The sequence below is a fragment of the Microcaecilia unicolor genome, chromosome 11 (genome assembly GCF_901765095.1).
Source record: "Microcaecilia unicolor chromosome 11, aMicUni1.1, whole genome shotgun sequence".
Classification (NCBI taxonomy): Eukaryota; Metazoa; Chordata; class Amphibia; order Gymnophiona; family Siphonopidae; genus Microcaecilia; species Microcaecilia unicolor.
The window spans coordinates 108,770,899-108,785,741 of NC_044041.1; the positions used below are offsets into that span (position 1 = coordinate 108,770,899).

Sequence of the window (14,843 nt, forward strand, 5' to 3'; positions counted from 1 at the left end):
CCCTCTTTCCTTCAAGTACACTCACACTTTGCAAGAACTACCCCATTCTCAGATGTTTCACCTACTCTATGGAATAGCATTCTTCTTCACTTACGAACTGAACTCTCATTCTTAAGATTTAAAGCTATCATCAAAGCCCATTTTTTCTAAAGCATTTGTTCCTTGTTCTAGGTGACAACAATGTTGATGTTACCTCTCCTATTCCCCTTCGCTACCCCTCAAAGTGAGTCTATCCTTTCACTTTCTTGTTGATTCTTGTCTTTCCGTTCCCTACTTTATATGCCCTTCCCTAGGTTAATTTTAATTATTATCTACTCTTCTCTTGGATTTTATTAAAATTCCCATGTATTCCAACTCAACCCTCCTACTTCAACCCCAATATATATTTTTTTATTTGTAAACCTCTTAGATAATTGTTGTATTTGCAGTATATTAAATAAAATTGAACTGTGAACTGTTCTCATTTGCAGGTGGAAATAAATGTCATAAGGTTCTCAGAGGATAGAACTGCAGGCCAACAAAATTGATTTTCCTTTAGAAGCACAGGTGAGAAATATGATCTAATGAATGCTGGTATGTAACCATCAACGTTTTCACCCAGCATGCCATTACCAAATAACTGCCTGACCTCTATGTTTAGTTCTGAAATTTATAAGCAATGCAATCCACCCCAAACTTCATCACAAAATAGATACAGCACAGGCACCTAGGCAGCATCAGTGCAAACATCCCATAAATGCACACACAGCCCTAGTGTTACGCTCACCATAGAACAGGTGCAACATGAGTGGCAGCAGTAGACATTTTCTACCACACTACCCTGTTGATGTGCCTCAACCCTGCCCTGACAAACCACCTCTTGCTGAAGGGATAATTCATTCAGTGGCTTCTCACTTAAGTCGGTCAAGAGTGCCTAACTGTGATGGTGCTTTTAGTGATGTGGACACCTCTCCAGCAGAAACTGGACCATGTGCTTAACTCACTGAAACCCTTTTACAACCCAGTCTGTGTGAGCCAGGTTTGAACTGTTGACCTTGAGGTGAAGGGCTCCATGACCCTGTGACATCCTAAGAACCGTCCACTTTTCTGAATGCTGTTACTTTCTATGCAGGGTTAGTGCTATAAAAAGACGTGTATGCACAAGTGGGTCTCTCCTTGGAGTTTTTGCTATAAAAGTCGATGGGCATTTTGCCATTGATGACCAAATCCCATAAAACCTTTACTTCACCCAGGGGTCCTATGCAGTTCTTGCTGTAGTAAATTAAAAAAAAAATAATAACCAAAAACCTCCATGTGGCCAGCTTTGGAAGTTTTCCCACGCTTTCAAAATACTTCCAAGTCCTTTGTAAAAGCGAGAATGGTTCAAGTCACTGCCAGTACAGCGCATCTCCTGTTCCACTGCACTGTTTATTTGAAGGAGCAAAGTCAAAATTTCCATAGGATGATTTCAGAAACTCTGAAACTAGATCTTAGATCTTTCTCTCTCTCTCTCTCTCTCTTCATTCCCACCCCCATGACACACAACACACATCTTTAGCCTCTTTCTGTTCCCTCTTTCCTCCGGTCTTCTCTTTGCTCTTCCACCTAGGTTCAACTCCTCTCCACTTTCTCATCCTCATCCAGGCCTGGTCCCTACTTGTGCCTCTTTACCTACTGACCAGACTGTCTATACCAGTGAATGGGGACGGCTCACAAATTACCCTATGGCAGTCTCTGAATAGGAATAGTCTTAGTCCTGTCTGCTAAATGTAGGCTCTAAAAACTAAGGGGTCAATATTCAAAGCGATTTAAATGGCCAGGAGAGGCTCCTGGCCATTTAAATCACTTCTTTAGGGCCAACTGAGCATATTCAGCAGCTAACTGGATAGTGTCGCTGAATATGTCCAGTTAGCGTCTAAGCCCAAACTGGCTATTTTGTGGGTGGTCCAGGGGCAAAATCAGAACTTATGCGGTTAAGTGTTAATATTCAGGATCTAACCACGTATCTTTATGCGGTTCACCTTATGTAGTTAAGTGCTGAATATTGCACTTAACTACATATATATTAGCTGGCCACGTATGTCCGTATAGTCGATGCCGCTACTTGGACATGGCCTGAATGGTTTTAATGCATGCTAAAATGCAGAAACAAAACAAAGCAAAACCGAAGAGAAGAAGAAGAAAAAAAAAAAAAAGATAAATATTAAGGATGAGCTGTTTGACATGTCATTCACCGATAAACAGTGCGTGCTATTTACACATAAACACACTTTTCTTACAGAGTGCACTCTCTCCCCCGGATTCTATAAAGGTTGCCTTAATTTGCGCACTAAAATTTGGGCACAGTCCTGAAATGCATGTACGACTTTACTGGTTAATGAACCAATTAGCAGCAATAATTGAGTGCTATCAATTATTGACATTAATTGGCACCAAATAAGATTTGGGTGCACATCTGGCTGTGCTATTCTGTAACACTGGGCGCCCAAAACCAATAGCATGCAAGCCAAAAGGAGGCGTGGCTATGGGAGGGGCACGGACAGGTCAGGGGCATTCCGAAAACGTGTGCAGGGCTGCTGACAGGCACAGCCGGGCCAAGGGCAGGGCCACCGCAGCCACCACCTCCTCCCACTCGGGTCACAGCCACCGCACCCCCACACACACACACTTTGGATACAGCTGCTGCTGCTGCTGCTGCTGCCGCCACCCCTTGCTTGCGCACTCACTCAGGTCACCATCGTCCCTACCTTCCTGCACCAGTGTGTCTGCTCCTCCCCGGCCTCCAAGGGGGGCCTGGAGCAGTGGTTTGCAGTGGCGTACCAAGGGGGGGCAGTGGGGGTGGTCTGCCCCGGGTGCACGCCGCTCAGGGGGGTGCCGCGCGCCTGTCAGCTCTTCGTTTTCATGCTCCCTTTGCGCCGGAACAGGTTACTTGAAAACGAAGAGCCGGCAAGCTCGCGGCACCCCTCCCCCCAGTGGCGTGCACCCGGGGGGGGGGTTCTTTCACCGGGGGATCGGGGCTTATTTCGCCGTGGGGGGGCGTCACGCTGTTCCAGGGGGGCCCCCTAGGAATGCCACTGGCGGTTTGTCTCTCTGCTGCTCCTGTGTGCCGGGACCAGGTTATCACATTAACGCAATCACATAGGTCCCGACAGGAGCAGAAGAGACACAGACCCTGGTTACGGGCCACCCTGCCCCCCCCCCCCCCTTGGTAGTCCTGAATGTGTGTGCAGTGTTTTAGAATACTGGGGATGCACAACCATCTTGGGCACCAGGGATTACACCTGGTTTCAGCAGACGTAAGTCCTGGCACCCAAATTTGAGCACGAGAATCACCATTACATGCTATTCTATAAAGGGTGCTTAGCCCACAGTAACCTCTATAGAATAGCTCTGAGTGCCAATTTTTTCTGGTGCTGATTTTTGAGCACTGTTTACTGAACCTGGCCCTATAGTTATTTATTTATTTGGATTTTGCTCACACCCTTTTCAGTAGTAGCTCAAGGTGAGTTACATTCAGGTACTCTGGATATTTCTCTGTCTCAGGAGGGCTCACAATCTTAGTTTGTACCTGATGCAATGGAGGGTTAAGTGACTTGCTCAAGATCACAAGGAGCAGTGGGATTTGAACCGGCCACCTCTGGATTGCAAGACTGGTGCTCTAACCACTAGGCCAAAAACATAGGCACACTTCCCCAACAGTGCACATATGTGTGATGGATCTTGAATGCGGAATGGTTTGAGCACATGTGCACTACTGGGAAAGAGTGCATTATTCCAAATTCTATATATCATGCCTTAATTTCCACTCAGAAATCAAAGCGTTCTAAAATGGTGCGTGTAACTGAAATTTTTTTTTAATTCATATTTTTCAAATTTACAAATAAAGTCATTCAGTAAGCACTTGAACAAGAGCTACTCATAGAAATCAGATTATAAACATATGAAATAATCATAACAATATTAGAAAACTAAATTCTCTCGACCACATTATTAGGAAATAGGGTCCAAGATTAAAGGAAAAAAGAAAAAAACAGTATTTCTATCAGGTTCAAGAGCAAGGGTAACCACCAAAGTGGTTCTTTGCGTTATCACTTCTAGCAAAGATTCCAGAAAAGAGGTCAAATTGAGTTCTTCTTCTCCTTGAGGTAAATAATTCAATTTATCCGAAGCTCTAGTAGATAGAATAAATTGAGCCCTAGTAATTGGAGGCAAAGAGTCAGGAGAGAACTTCAAAACGTCAATCATATATTTTTTAAACATATCCAAGAGAGAAAGAAGAGGAGATTTGGGAAAGTTCAATAATCTCAAGTTATTCCTTCGTGATTGATTTTCCAAATATTCCAGACATTTATTAACAGAGTTCCTTTCTTTAATAGAGGTTATCTCCAAATTCTCCATTGTCTGTAATTTAGTCTTTAAGGTATCCTTCTCATAACTGAATTGTTTAATTAACTAATCAGCATTGTTCATTGGATGTTAACAAGCAATTATCAGCACTAGTTGGCATCAATTGAGATTTATGCGCACATTCTGTATTGTGGTGTGCCTAAATTCTAAGTCACATGGTTGAAAAGGGGATGTGGCCATAGGCGTTTCTACAATCTATGCAATTAATGACTTAAATGGATCTGACTAAGGACCCCTTTTACTAAGCTGCAGTAAAAGGTGGCCCGCGTTGGCATCTGCACATATTTTTGATGCGCACTGAGGCCCCCTTTTACCACAGTGGGTAAGAGGATGTCTTTTAGGGTTTTTTTAAATGGCTGTGTGGTAAGTGAACCACTACCTGCATGGTCATTTGGGGGGGGGGGAAGGGAGGAGCACTTACCGCCACCCATTGAGGTGGCAGTAAGGGCTCTTGCACTAACCCAGCAGTAACCAGGCTGCATGTGGTACTACCCGATCACCACCAGGTAAATACTGGTGCTACAAAAATAAAAAATGTTTTTAAAGTGCAAGCAATGGCATGCGCTGCGGGTGGAAGCTACTGTCACGCTGCTGTGGTAGCCCAGCGGTAGTTCTAAACTAGCAAGAAGTAAGCCCCAAGTTAGGTTTATCGCCACTTATTTATTTAGATTTTGCTCACACCTTTTTCAGTAGTAGCTCAAGGTGAGTTACATTCAGGTACTCTGGATATTTTACTGTCCCAGGAGGGCTCACAATCTAAGTTTGTACCTGAGGCAATGGAGGGTTAAGTGACTTGCCCAAGATCACAAGGAGCAGCAGCGGGATTTGAACCGGTGCTCTACTAAAAAAATGGTAGAGGCTATTATCAAAAACAAAATTACAGACCACATCCAAGGACATGGATTACTGAGACCAAGTCAGCACAGCTTTTGTGTGGGGAAATCTTGCCTGACCAATTTACTTCAATTCTTTGAAGGAGTAAACAAACATGTGGACAAAGGAGAGCCAGTTGATATCGTGTATCTGGATTTTCAAAAGGTGTTTGACAAGGTACCTCATGAAAGGCTACAGAGGAAATTGGAGGGTCATGGGATAGGAGGAAATGTCCTATTGTGGATTAAAAACTGGTTGAAGGATAGGAAACAGAGAGTGGGGTTAAATGGGCAGTATTCACAGTGGAGAAGGGTAGTTAGTGGGGTTCCTCAGGGGTCAATGCTAGGACCGCTGCTTTTTAATATATTTATAAATGATTTAGAGATGGGAGTAACTAGCGAGGTAATTAAATTTGCTGATGACACAAAGTACATAAGTACATAAGCATAAGTACATAAGCACTGCCACGCTGGGAAAAGACCAAAGGTCCATCAAGCCCAGCACTCTGTCTCCGACAGCAGCCAATCCAGGCCCCAAGAACCTGGCAAAAACCCAGAATTTAATAACGATCAATGGACTTTTCCTTCAGGAATCTGTCCAGACCCCCTTTAAACTCAGCAAGGCCAGCTGCCATCACTACCTTCTCCGGCAATGAGTTCCAGAGTCTAACTCGTGACAGGATTGTGAAAAATTACAAAAGGACCTTACAAGACTGGGAGACTGGGCGGCTAAATGGCAGATGACGTTTAATGTGAACAAGTGCAAGGTGATGCATGTGGGGAAAAAGAACCCGAATTATAGCTACATCATGCAAGGTTCCACGTTAGGAGTTACGGACCAAGAAAGGGATCTGGGTGTCGTCATCGATACTACACTGAAACCTTCTGCTCAGTGTGCTGCTGCGGCTAGGAAAGCAAATAGAATGTTGGGTATTATTAGGAAAGGTATGGAAAACAGGTGCGACCGCACCTTGAGTACTGTGTTCAATTCTGGTCGCCGCATCTCAAGAAAGATATAGTAGAATTGGAAAAGGTGAAGTGAAGGGTGACTAAAATGATAGCGGGGATGGGATGACTTCCCTATGAAGAAAGACTAAGGAGGCTAGGGCTTTTCATTTTGGAGAAGAGACAGCTGAGGGGAGACATGATAGAGGTATATAAAATAATGAGTGGAGTGGAACAGGTGGATGTGAAGCGTCTGTTCACGCTTTCCAAAAATACTAGAACTAGGGGGCATGTGATGAAACTACAGTGTAGTAAATTTAAAAGAAATCGGAGAAAATGTTTCTTCACCCAACTCATAATTAAACTCTGGAATTCGTTGCCGGAGAATGTGGTGAAGGCGGTTAGCTTACGGTTTCCTAAAGAACAAGTCCATAAACCACTACTAAATGGACTTGGGAAAAATCCACAATTCCAGGAATAACATGTATAGAATGTTTGTACGTTTGGGAAGCTCGCCAGGTGCCCTTGGCCTGGATTGGCCACTGTCGTGGACAGGATGCTGGGCTCGATGGACCCTTGGTCTTTTTTTACTTATGTACTATCCAAATAGGTCAGACTTTGCTAGATTTTACATCATTTTGGCTGCTATGTTTGGGTGAGGACCATTCTTGAATCTTTTCCGCAGCAGGTCCAACACTGTGGAACTCCCTAGCATTAAAGTGAAGATCAACTGGTCCGCTTGTAGCATCTAGAAAGCAGCTGAAGGAATGTTTATTCAAGGTGGCTATCCCCTCCATATGTTTATAACCTACTAGGCTAAGCAGTACATGATCATGGAATTTCTAATGTAAAAGACCCCCTAAATTTGGTCACGTGGAGAAGTGCTCGGCGTACCTCTATATACCACGTGAAAATGTAAGCTGATTCTCTAAAATTTAGGCATACTTTAGAGAATATTCCTAGGCGTGTTTTTTTCCACATACATTTTTCAGGCGCCATATAGAGAATCTGGCCTACGTGCATATAGGGGTAAATTCTCAAAAAGTCACCAAAATTTAAGCACCAGGATGATGCGCCCTAAAGGCAAATTCTATAATGGCAGTTCCACGTGCAATTGCCATTATAAAGTAAAGTCCGCATTTACATGCCTATCTTTAGGTGCAAGTATTTACACCAGCTCATTGTCTGGTGTAAATGCTCGTGTCTAACTGTAGGAAGTTAAGCGTATACATGATAGTTTTCTGTTACCCGCATGTGAAACTGCTTATAATGCCCCCAATCCACCCATTCCCAGAGGCATAGCTAGATGGGTCACCATGGGAGCAACAGCTCCCCAAATGGACTTCTGATGGGCGACAGCACCTATTTTTCACGTGATCTGTCACATTTAAAATTCGCGCCGGCACCACCAGCAGTCCACTCTCCACTCCACCCAGCACCTCAACCTGCCAACACTTCTGCCCATGCCCCTCCCAGCTCCTCACCGCCTTGAAGTTGTACGCTCTGGAATTTGAGCATGCAACTTATAGAAACGTGACTAAAGGCAGCTACATACGTAACCACTAATTGGTGCTAATTAGTGCCACTTCTAGCCAATTTTGAATTAAATTATGCACACAACTCATCCTGTTCTATAACTTGTATGCACAAATATAGATAATAATCAAAATATTTGAGCTTGCAAGTTTATAGAATTACAGGGATAGTGTGCACTCTTTTAAAAAAGTGTACATCATCCCCCTAATTATGCCAAAAAAACATGCACACAATTTAATTGAATAATGAGCCAATTAGTACTAATGTGGCATTTTAACAAACAATTATTGACGCTAATTAGATCTAATTGGAACTTACATGCATAAATTTAAGTGCGGGATCCACACCTAAAATTTAGGTATGAATAGATAATAGGGGCGCAAAAATGGAAGGGTCATGGGCGGAATGGGGGGAGCGTTCCTAACATTTATAAACATTGTTCTAAAATAGCAGGGATACATGCCTAATTTAGGGGGTATTTTACAAAGCCGCACTATTATTTTTAGCACATGCTAATGATTAGCATGTGCTAACACTAGAGACGCCCATAGGAATATATGGGCGTCTCTTACGTTTAGCGCATGCTTATTTTTAGTACGTGCTAAAAATGCTAGTGCGCCTTTGTAAAAGGTACCCTTAGGCATGTACATTTGTACCACGTTTCAGCTGGTGCAAATGGCCACACCTAAAGTTATCATCAAACAAAAAAAGCAGACTAAATGGTGTATAGCTGAGATGATTTATTGCCGGCTACCCTATGTGGCCACGTTTCGCCTTAAAAGGCTGCATCAGGGGTTTACAGCACACTAATAAAGGGCAAAAGAGTGTTTCCCCTTAATTAGTATGTCTGCATCCAAAACAGCAAGTAGCAGCTCTTGAACACAGAAAAACAGCATAAATGCTGATCAGCAGTTCTCTCTCTCTCACTATGGCTGAGCAGGGTCACTCTCTCTCTCACTGTGGCAGCTAAAGTTAGGCACAAGTCCCGGGCATAAGGGCTATTCTATAAACCATGCCTAACTTTAAGGTGGCTTATAGAATAGCACTTCTTTGGTGCCATTTTTTCTTTGCACCATATATAGAATTCACCCTTATATGCAAATATGAAGGAGTGGCCTAACTGTTAGAGCACCAGGCTTGACATCCAGAGGTGACCAGTTCAAATCCCACTGCTGCTTCTTGTGATCTTGGGCAAGTCACTTAACCCTCCATTGCCTCAAGTACTAACTTAGATTGTGAGCCCTCCAGGGACAGGGAAGTACCCAGTGAGGTACTACTGAAAAGGTGTGAGCAGATCAAACACCAAAACTAGCATAAATTCCATGTTGTGCTTCAGCTCCTATCATACTGTGATCCGGATGTTTTGATTTCATAAGCTACATACTAGCTGTTAGGCAACATGGCTTAGATACAAACCATTATGTGCCCTAGGTCAGATCTCATAGATGGAGGACAGACAGAGCAGCCGTTATCTGGGCTGGATTGAGAAGGGATTTTTCATTGTTCCTAGCTGAGTTATATAATCTATTAGGACTGTGCATATTTTTCAAGTCCAAAACACAGGATGGGTTTGTGCAGCCCAGCAAATCTCTATTCCTGGATGTATCGAAAGGGAGGGATGAAAGGGCATCCGTGCCCCAAGGCTTCTTCATCACCACTCGAAGTTCAAGAACTCTGTGTTCTCCTAAATCCACAGAAATTTGGATTGGGGGGGGGGGGGGGGGGGGGAACAATCCCATGATATAACTCACTGGTTCTTATTCCCACCCACTCACAACTATATTCAGATCTTCTCTTTTCAGGATACTGTCCAAGTTTTCCTTTTTCTGATTATGAACAGTAAACTACTGTCACTGCGAAGCTTAAGGGTTCAAAATATTTCCTTCTACTACAGCACTGGCTGCTGTTTTAATAATTAATCATAGGTTATTAGGCCTAACCTTAGTCTGGGGGACTGTGTATCAACAGCTCCATTTATTGAGGAGTCCTTTTACTCAGCTGCGTAAGCATCTACGCGCACCCAACGTGCGCCAAAATGGAGTTACTGCCCGACTACCATGTGGCTCTCGCGGTAATTTCATTTTTGGTGCACATCCCATAGGCGTGTCTGAAAAATATTTTTTCTTTTTGGGCACCCGTAACGGACGTGCGCCAAGTGGCATTTGGTGCGTGTAGGTCATTACCGCCCGGTTACCGCATGAGTCTTTACCGTTAGGTCAATGGCTGGCATTAAGGTCTCAGACCCAAAATGGACGCGTGGCAGTTTTGATTTTGCCGCACGTCCATTTTTGGCAACAAAAAAAGGCCTTTTTTTTTTACAGGTGCGCTAAAAAATGGATCGGCGCACGCCCAAAACTCGCACCTACACTACCGCAAGCCATTTTTCAGTGTGTCTTTGTAAAAGGACCCCTGATTGATTTTTAAAAAAATGAATTTTCATATGCACCGCTTGAAAGCTATTGAAGCGATATACATTCAGTTGCAGTAGGTATTGTAATTAGCAGGGTGGAAGAAATATAGGCCAACAATGCAGAGAAGCTGTGAGTCTGAAGTCTGACAAAGGGGGTGGAAGAGATCGGGTTATCTCTCTAGATTCATCTAGACATTGATTACTTATAACCAGGGCTTTTTTTGAGGGGGTACTGAGTACAGGCACCTTTTCCATTGTCTGCTAAAATTGACCCATGGACCCCAAGTTTTAATGAAAGAGCTCAGGCTCTACACACCAATTCTGCCTTGTCATAGATCCTGTGACTGGTTGCAGGGGGCCTGGCTATTGTGGGGTGGGTCCCTCAGTGATCACCCCACCGCTGAAGGGGGGCCTGGCATTTGAGTACACCTTTTTCAACAGAAAAAATGCACTGCTTATATCACTCCAGAAAGGAGAGGATGGCAACATGGCAGCAGCACCAGCCTCCTAACTCAGCCCTACAGCAGCAGTGTTTGGGGGGGGGGGGGGGGGGGGGTGCTGTGCAGCCCACGCAGGCAGAGGTCACAGCTTTTTTTAGTCTGCATTGTTGGGCCTGTCATTCCCTTGTTCCTCGCTAATTACATCTTCCCCTAGTTAATTCCGCTGCTTCTCGTTTAACCAACGCGTATGATGAGCCCTGAATCATGGCAATGTTTTCAGAGATTCTAAGACTGAGCTCTCTGCTCGTTGAACTTCAGCACATCTTGGGATAATGTGGGATAAAAATGTCAATACATAAATACATTTCTTGGTAGGGATGGGGGGTCACCTTCTGGCTTGTCCTGGCTGGACGTTTGATTCCTATTTGAGCTATCTATATAATAGACGGTGAGGGAAAGGGCTTAATAGGGAAATAAAATACATATGGCTAGGAGATTAAACTAAAATTTCTATCAATACGTTGCATTGGGCCCAGCTAACAAAAAATATGTTAAATAACATCCCCCTCCCCAAATATATAGGTTTTGATTCAATTAACGCGTGACAGTATTTTTACGAACCACTTTCTGTTGGACCTTGGCGGATGGTTTTCTTTTTGCCTCCAAAAATGAACATAATTTGTGCGATTTCATTTTGTCGACTGTTAGCTCTAGAACAGAGAACAGAACCACCTATTCCCCATCTCTCTAATAGACAGGATGATTTCCATACCTGTCCCAGAGAGTGTGTCTAGCTCTGACACACAGGACTGGAGTACTTTCCGTTCACAGAACCCTTCCCCAGTACCAGCTCTTCAGGCGCCTTCCCCCCAGGTCTTCCCACCAGGAAAGTGACTTCCCAAAGCCCGCAGAGGCAAGCTTAACGCGCGTTAGCTGGTTAATAAAGCGCGCTGTAGCCCGGAGAGCAAAAAAAAAAAAAAAAGAATAGTCATCATGGCTGAAATGAAAACGGAAATTTGTCACTGGCCTTTTGTACAGGATTACCCGTAGGCGCCGACACTTCCAAGTGATCAGGGGTGCCAATCATAAATTACCCTTCCCTAGACACAATGAAGGAGCTTGCTCAATACTGGGGTGCTCAGCCTCCACAAGCTAGTTTCTATGCTACAAACCCATGCCCTGTCCAGGGGTGAGGGTTGTATCTCAGCCGTCTGATCAGCAAAGGGAACCACCCCCAAGAAAGTGAAGGCGACTTTTTGTTTTATACTAGGTTAATTTCAGACGCTTTTTAACAGGGCAAGGCTGTCGTTGAATCCCCCAGAAATAAATTGGCAGCAGTAAGCACTATTGGGATTCCCACAGCTCCCTCTCACTAGTCTGGGTTTAGTCAGCATTCTTGAGGACCCTCTTACTAAAAACGAAATTCATTAAAACTTAGCTATGATTGTTACTACAAACCACGAGCATCTTATCCGTAATTCTACATCATATATTGTTTACAATTTAAAGAAGGAAGGAAAAGCGACCAGAGACAAAAACACGGACCTTCCTACCTTTAGTTGGGACAGGCCAGATGGCTAGTCAGACAGCGGTCTTCTCTTTGGTTCCAAAGTAGGAGAAATGAAAACAACTCAAAGCCATTAAGAAGTGTATAATGTACCTAAATTTTGACTGGTCTGTGCCATCCATTGAGTGGAAGAATAGACGCCCACAACAGGGCAGCGGATCCTAACCCCACTGGTGGTCTGTTAACCCTTTAAGTCGAGCTGGGGCATCGTCATACTTCTGGCCACCATCCTTCCTCTGCTCAGTGCAGCAGCCATGGTCCGAGCAGACCTCGCTTCTCGCCATGAAGTCCCATGGTGGCCAGTCCCAAAGGGCAGAAATCCAGCAGGCAGCTAGTGCCTTGGGCCCGGAAAACTCACAGAGAGTGGGGAACTATATATTAAAGGAGCCCCATCGAGTCTATGATGATCTGATCAGCTTCATAGTCAAAAACCTGCAAAGGCTCCTCTGAAGATCAGTCTATTTCTTCCTACGGAGATTGCTGAAGGAAAGTTTACGTAGGACTGTTTTCTGCAGTCCAGTTTCACCTGCTTCTCAATCTCAGGTCACTCTTTCCTTCATACCTTAAATACAAAATGGGATACTTTTGTTCGCTTTCCCTTGAGAAGTTGTGTTCTCAGTGTCCAAGGATCTCTCAGGCCCTCTAGGCGAAGCCTAGTAAAATACGTTTCTTTTCTCCCAGTGATATCTTGTTGCTTTTGCCGGACCCCTGCGGGCACTCACCTTGATCCGCGGATCTGAGCCCAAACACGTTCTCCAGGAGCCCGGGGACTCGTATTCGGTTAAACGGACATATCCCTTCCCTCCGCTTCTGTGATGCTACTTTCTGGATTCCCAGGTATTTCCTCCGCTAGGGTATACGCGGCACCAGCAGGCACTCCGGGGGTGGGGGCTGCCTCGTCCAGCTTTAGCTCCTCTGTACCCCCTCTCCTTCAGTGGATCCTTCCAAGTGCTGATGAGAGCTCGTTGCCTCTGCTAACTCTTCTCTTTCCTATTTTGCCAGATCTTGAGAGTTTTCGTAGAGAATTACGAAAGTATCCGAGAGATGTGAAGTGGAGATTGAGCGAAATAGGTTTCTGGAGACTTGCTGTCAGGATGAGTTTTGTTCCTCTCTCTTTATTCTCTTTCCCCCTTCCCTCTAACTCCTCCTCGTGGATCAGGGTATCAGGTTACTGACGGCTTCCTTGCTGTGCGGTGGAGCTCCAGGCATTGCACAATCGAGTTATTTCATTCAGAAAAGAAGAGCAGCAGGCAAAAGTTAGTGAGGCAGCAAATGACAGGACTTTAGTACCAGGTGACAATTATTTTTCCTAAAACAATCTCCCACGACCATAGCCCGGTGTAAATCGACTCAGACCCAGGTTAGCCCAGGGATTCAAATGGAGATGTAATCTAGCCCCAAAACAAATGCCTAGTATCAGCGGACTTTTTCATTGAGAGCTGGGGCTCAGACTCTGACCTTTCAATATGCACTTCACTGCTCATGGATATGAGGAGCTCACTCTACTGAGCCAGGTTGAACATTTGGTAGGGAAGCTCAGAAAAGACCGAGATCAGACAGTCTGGGGTTATTCTCAGGCAGTGTGTTGGCAAAACCATTCTGCCTGCAGAATGGTCACAGCAAAGCTACAGACTATGGGGTTCATTTTCAAAGCACTTATGTGCTGATGATCAGAAGCCCAGTGCAATCCTCCAGCACTAGTTTGACAGATCTTGGCTGTCAAAATCCCGGACCTGTCAAACACAGGAGCTGGAGGTCTGTGGGATGCCCGTCATTCCTTCGGCCTTGGTGGCCTAGTGCCACCCCTAGTCCTCCACCAACACAAGGGGGGTTGGAGATCCCCTAACCCCCCTCACACCCCCCAAAAAAGCCTTGGTGGCCCAATGGGCTGCAAACCTAGCCCGTCCCTCCACTTGGTAGTCTAGCGGCCCCCTCTTCCCCCCTCCATACTTCTGCAATGGAGGAGGGAGTAGCACACTCCCTCCTCTTCAAAATGGTGGTGCCCTGCCCAGTGCATCCTGGGATGCACTGGGCAGGGCTTCCCTACCATATAAAGGATGCACTGGGCAGGGCAGGGTGTCACCATTTTTAAGGCGGCACCGGAAGAGGAGGGAATATGTTACTCTCTCCCCAACTGAGGAGTTATTGGGGGAGAAGGGGCCTCTACACCACCAGATTGGGGGAGGAGGGGTTGGGTTTGTGGCCCACTGGGCCACCTGGGCTTTTTTTGGAAGGGGTGTGTGAGGGAGGTTAGGGGGCTAGAAATCCATCAGATCTCCAGCCCCCTGTGCCCTTGTGTTGCTGGTTGGAGTAGGATGTTGGGCTCTGTGGGGGAGAGGAAGCTCTTGTCACTTCAGGTCATTTGTTGGGGGAGATGAAGGGGCCTGCTAGCATGCAGATGCATGCTGGATATGTACATAAGCATAAGCACTGCTTTTGGGAAAAGACCAAGAGTCCATCAAGCCCAGCATCCTGTCTCCAACAGCGGCCAATCCAGGCTTCAAGAACCCGGCAAACCCCTCCCCCCCCCCCAATTTTTTTTAAAATAATGTTCAATGGACTTTTCCCTCAGGAATCTGTCCAAACCCCCTTTAAATTCCGTAAGGCCAGCTGCTGTCACTACATTCTCCGGCAACGAGTTCCAGAGTGTAACTACACGCTGAGTAAAGAAAAACTTTCTCCTATTT

At 45.1% G+C, this 14,843-nt stretch overlaps 1 protein-coding gene across 2 annotated transcripts in view; it reads right to left on the reverse strand.

The window, feature by feature from the left end:
* Window positions 1-13,243, reverse strand: part of NRTN (neurturin) — a 147,530-nt gene extending 134,287 nt beyond the window's left edge. For both annotated transcript variants that reach the window (XM_030219792.1, XM_030219791.1), the window contains exon 1: window positions 12,143-13,243. The gene's annotated coding sequence lies outside the window, so the exon portion shown is untranslated. The remainder of the gene's footprint in view (window positions 1-12,142) is intronic.
* Between the last annotated feature and the right edge of the window lie 1,600 nt (window positions 13,244-14,843).